This window comes from Mus musculus, chromosome 4 (assembly GCF_000001635.26).
Source record: "Mus musculus strain C57BL/6J chromosome 4, GRCm38.p6 C57BL/6J".
Classification (NCBI taxonomy): domain Eukaryota; kingdom Metazoa; phylum Chordata; class Mammalia; order Rodentia; family Muridae; genus Mus; species Mus musculus.
In genome coordinates this window covers 16,388,489-16,394,328 of record NC_000070.6, presented here as the reverse complement: position 1 = coordinate 16,394,328, position 5,840 = coordinate 16,388,489, and the positions used below count along the sequence as shown (strand labels likewise).

At 41.3% G+C, this 5,840-nt stretch overlaps 1 pseudogene; it reads left to right on the top strand.

Moving 5' to 3' along the window:
• Gm11864 (predicted gene 11864) lies at window positions 2,577–3,928 on the top strand (annotated as a pseudogene).

The following is a 5,840-nucleotide window of genomic DNA, read 5'->3' as shown; positions in this document are numbered from 1 at the left end:
TAGAGCTCAAAGCACACATTGAACCTTACAATACTAGTGGGGGACTTCAATATCCCACTCTCACTATTGGGCAGGTCATTAAAATGGAAAATAAAGAGAGATGTGATAAAACTAACAGATATTGTAAACCAAATGGATTTAACAGATATCTACAGAACATTTCACCCCAAAACAAAAGGGTATAACTTCATCTCAGCACCTCCTGGAACCCTCTCCAAAATTGACCATATAATCACATAACAAGCCTTTACAGATACAAGAAGATTGAAATAATCTGATGCATTCTATCAGATCATCATGGACTAAGGCTACCCTTCGATAACAACAACAAAAACAAACAAACAAACAAAAAAACAACAGAAAGTTCACATACTCATTGACTGAACAACTCTCTATTAAATGATAGCATGGTCAGGGATGAAATAAATAACAAAATTAAAGACTTTTTGAATTCAGTAAAAATTAAGGCACAGCATACCCAAACTTATGGAATTCAAGAAAGCAGTGTTAAGAGTAAACTTTATAGCAGTAAGTGCCTTCATTAAGAAACTAGAGAGATTCTATACTAGTCAATTGACAGCACACCTGAAAGATATAGAACAAAAAGAAGCAAACATACCCAAGGGGAGTAGACAGCAGGAAATAATGAAATTCACGGCTGCTAATGAAAGGGCTAGACCACTCCTGGGCATATACCCAAAACATCCTCCACCATACCGCAAGGGCACATGCTCCACTGTATTCATAGCAGCTTTATTCATAATAGCCAGAAGTTATCCTGAACAAGGTATCCCAGATCCAAAAGGACATGCATGGTATGTACCCACTGATAAGTGGATATTAGCCAAAATGTAGAGAATAACCTTGATAAAACTCACAGAGTGTATGAGGTTTAACAAGAAGGAAAGCCCAAGTGAGGATGCTTCGATCACACTTAGAAAGGAGAAGAAAATCATCATGAGAGGAAGAGGGAGAAAGGGACCAGGGTGAAAAGGGGAAGAGGGAGAGAAGGGTGGCAGATCAAGTATGGAAGGAGACAGAAGAAAAGCCCAGAAGGCCATGAGAATGAATGAGAATATGCAGCTGCAGAGGGTGGAGGTTGGGGGCACTTCTAGAAAGTCCCAGAGACCTAGGATAGAAGAGGATCCCAGAACTCAATGGGGTTGACCTTAGCCAAAATGCCAACAGTACGGAGATAGAACCTGAAGGGACCACCTCTAGTAGATAGACAGGGACTCTCTTTTTTTTCAATTTTTTAGTAGATATTTTCTTCATTTACATTTCAAATGCTATCCCGAAAGTCCCCTATACCCTCCCCTAATGCACTCACTCCCACTTCTTGGCCCTGGCGTTCCCCTGTACTGGGGAATATAAAGTTTGCAAGACCAAGGGGCCTCTCTTCACAATGATGGCCGACTAGGCCATCGTCTGCTACATATGCAGCTAGAGACACGAGCTCTGAGGGTACTGGTTAGTTTCTATTGTTGTTCCACCTATAGGGTTGCAGACCCCTTCAGCTCCTTGGGTACTTTCTCTAGCTCCTCCATTGGGGGTGACAGGGACTCTCTTATCTTCAAATTTTTTGACCCAGAATTGTTCTTGTCTAAAAGAGATGCAGGGACAGAAAAGGATCAGACACTGAAGAAAAGGGCATCCAGTGACCTGCCAACTTGGTATCCATCTGGTGAGAAGGCACCAAACACTGACACTATTACTGATGTTACATTGTTTTTGCAGACAGGAGCCTGGCATGGCTGTCCTCTGAGAGACTCTACCAGCAGCTGACTGAGATAGATGCAGATAGTTACAGCCATCCATTGTGCTGAGGTAAGGGGGCCCTGTGGAAGAATTAGGGGAAGAACTGAAGGAGCTGAAGGCAATTGCAACTCCATAGGAAGAACAACAATATCAACTAAACTGTACCCCTCAGAGCTCCCAGAGACTAAGCCACCAGCCAAGGAGCATACATGGGCTGATCTGTGACCCTCCAGCACATATATAGCAGAGGACTGCCTTGTCTGGCCTCAGTGAGAGAGGATTGCCTAATCCTGTAGAGATTTGATGCCCCACAGAAGTGAGATGCTAGGGGAAATAAGGAAGGTTGAGGGAAAGGGAGGGGGCGCCCTCTCTGAGCCAAAGGAGAGAGGGAGGGGGTGAAGAACTCTGGGAGTGGGGACTAGGAATGGGGGCACATTTAAAATGTAAATAAATAAAATAATTTAGTAACAGATATTTAGGAAGAATACTTCTGGAGATTTCCTTAAAGTACTCCACGTGGAATATAGTTGATAACACTGCAATAGATACAGATATATGCCCACTTAAACATATATAATTGTCAGTGACCTTACTATAACTGTGCACTCTTTTTGTGGCACTTGTTCTTTGTACTTGAGAATGAGATTGTCATTAGATTTTACTTCCCATTCTTGATTAATCCTCAGTCTGGGCTTCTGACACAGGGACAATAACATGAGGAATATTCTGACGTGGTGAAGAAAAGTGGCCCAAACTCAGGGGAACCAATTGGTGATTCATTTTGGTAACTGAATGCTTTATAAAACAAACAAGAAGACAAGGGAAGTGAAGTTGGCATTTTGGCCACCTTCTCTGCCTGTGGTGTCTCAGATTCATTCTTAAGGAATGAGAACTTAACCTTCCAAAATGTCCAAAAGACCATCTTATACCCCGCCTCCCACCCCAGCTCCTGCAACACAAACGCCCAGTACACCAGGGTCTGTGGGATACAATCCATATAGTCATCTTACCTATAACAACTACAGGCTGTGAGGGAACCTGGGCACCAACACCAAGGTCATGGCGTCATCTGGCATTACAATTCCAAAGTCTCCAAAGCCACCAGATCAGCCACTGATGCCCTACATGAGATACAGCAGAAAGGTCCGGGACCAAGTAAAGGCTTCCAACGCTGATGTTAAGTTGTGGGATACTGGCAAGATTATTGGTGGCATGTGGCAAGATCACACTGATAAAGAAAAACAAGCATATTTAAATGAATATGAAGCAGAAAAGGTAGAGTACAATGAATCTGTGAAGGCCTACCACAATTTCCCTGCCTATCTTGCATATATTAATGGAAAAAGTCATGAGGAAGCTTCATTAGAGGAAGAATGTCAACAGAGACAGTCTGACATGGAGAAAGGAGTGCCTTATATGAGCATTCAGGGTCTGTGGAGGATCCAGATGATTATGATGGCTTTTCAATGAAGCACACAGCCACTGCCTGTTTCCAGAGAAACCACTGTCTCATCAGTCAGATCCTCAGTGACAGTGTGGTACTTGATGTGTGGTCGGTTGTCACAACAGCTAGAACACAGGTCCTCGAGTGACAGCTCCAGTCTTTAATGGTTCATCGGCAGAAACTAGAAGCCAAGCTTCTTCAGATAGAGCTACGACACCAGGAAATGAAGAGGAAATCCCAGGAAAGCACAGACTCCTTTGACAATGAACTTAAAAGGTTATGTGGTCTGTAGATGGAAGTAAACATGGAGAAAACTGCAGCTGAAAGCACACAGGTGGAGGAACAGGCCCGCAAGAGGCAGGAGGAGAGAGAAGGAGGCAGCAGAGCAAGCTGAGCAGAGTCAGAGCAGCATCACTCCCGAGGAAGAGCAAGTGGTGAACAAGCCCAGGAGAAGAAGGATGAGGAGAGCATCCCAATGGAGACAGAGGAGACACATCTTGAAGAAAAAGCAGGGAGCCAGCAGAATGGTGAAGAAGGCACGTCTATTCCTGAGGAAAAGGAGAGTGGGCAGGAGGGGGTTGACAGTATGGAGTGGGAAGGGACCAGTGACAGTAACACCGGCTCAGAGAGCAATAGCGCCAGTGGAGGAGCCGCCCACAGACCCAAGAAGGAGAAGGAGGAAATGTTGCCTTGTATGATGTGTCCTAAAACTTTTTTAAATGAAAAGATGGGGGGGTGTTAAAAACAAACAAACAAACAAATAAGAATAAAACAAGCAAGAATACAACTTGACCCAAGTGTAAACACACTCATCTGTCTGCACTTTGAGATCAGAGTGAACACGGGGACACCCTTTTCCTCGCGGACATTCATAGACAACATGACAAACCAAGATAGACTCAGAAATACTGTTCCCCCAACAGCACTAAACACAATTCCCTCGATGGCACTAATCAAGATGGACAGATTCATGGCGACAGAACCCATACATTTAGACTCACAGTGCACCAGTACCTAATGCCGGTATACCATAACCAAGGCACTGCCAGCACTCAAAATGCCTCCACCATGAAAAAAGACCACTCTGCTCTAGGCTCTTATCTGGAATGTAATTGAGTAATGTGATCATTTTTTCCTTAAGTATTTTTGTCTCTTGTCACTGATTAACATTTAAGTTCCCATAGAAATTTTATTTTGACAATCATATCAAGGAAAATTCATAAGAAAATTAAAATACAACCTGAAGTACACTTCAAACTGTGGAGTACAAAATATTGAATCATCTTTTACTGCCATGTAATTCACAAGTTACTGTTCAGGCCTTTTCTAGGACTCTTTTGAAAGTTGAATTCTTAAGTACTTTCCAAGTACAGCATCCATTTGAATAGTAGTGCTTTCCCTTGGTTATGGATTATGGTCTACATAAAAGTGCTTTGAAAATTGAAAAATATCCCAATGCTAATTAAAGCACACAACCACCAGGCCAAGTGAGGCATATGAAATTGCCATTTAATTCCAAGAACTGAGTACCTTCAAGGAGAACTATATGCCATTAAATAGTGTATGAGTGAAAGGTTGACAGACAAGGAATAAAGTATTTTGAATACAGAATAAGGTGCATTTTGAAAGTTCAAAAAAGTCCACAATTTTGGAGAAAAAAATATCTTTTGATCATAATAACAAAGATTGGGATGGAGAAATCGCTCAGCAGATATAAACACTAGATGTCTTCCAGAGGACCCAGGTTCAAGTCCAAGCATCCACATGACAGTTAACAACTGTCTGTAACTCCACTTTCAGAATATCTGACACTCTTTGAAGTCAACAGGTATGCATGGATGATGCACAGACATACACATGGAGGCAAAAATACACACGATTGAATAAATAAAAATAAATGTATTTATTTAAAAAGTAATAATAACAACAGAAAGACCATAGGTCATTGTGAGATGTGACACAACAGATTGCTTATCCAAAGGTCCTTTGTAAGGTTTGTAATTTGGGGTATTGCTTTGCATTTAAAAATGGAATTTCATATGTTTTAATTATATTATGTCTCTGCCAGCTTTAGTACTAATACAAATTCATAAGGCTAGGTGTCCCTTTAAAGGAGTTGGGATTTTAACCTTCAGTTCACTTACTGAAGTCACTATGTCTCTTAAAGGAGAACAAAATTAACCTCAAAATCCAAGGCCAACAATTAATTTTATAGGCTGTTCAACACCTATATGAAAGTTAGTCTGGTTATAAATTAGATTCACAAGCCTCCCTCATGCATATTTTCAGATTAAATTCCATTATAAACATGTCAAAGTTCAGAGTTGCTAAAGCACTACATTTCAGTACAGCCAGTAGACCATAAAACCAGTGCTAGACGTGAATTGCCTTGTGCATTGATAAAAGGCAGGAACCATGTGGAAAGCAAAGGTCCTACTCAGTCAGGATGAGACTGTGGATATCAAGAGTTTAAAAATCAGATAACCATCACAATGTTAAGTTACAATTCCATTTTGTGGTCCACTAAGTTGAAAAGTCCACATTATAATTATTACCATTATTACAAATTTCAACTAATAGTGTTACCTTTTGTGGAATGACTCGGTGAATGTCAATAATCTCTCCTTTCTAGTTGAGA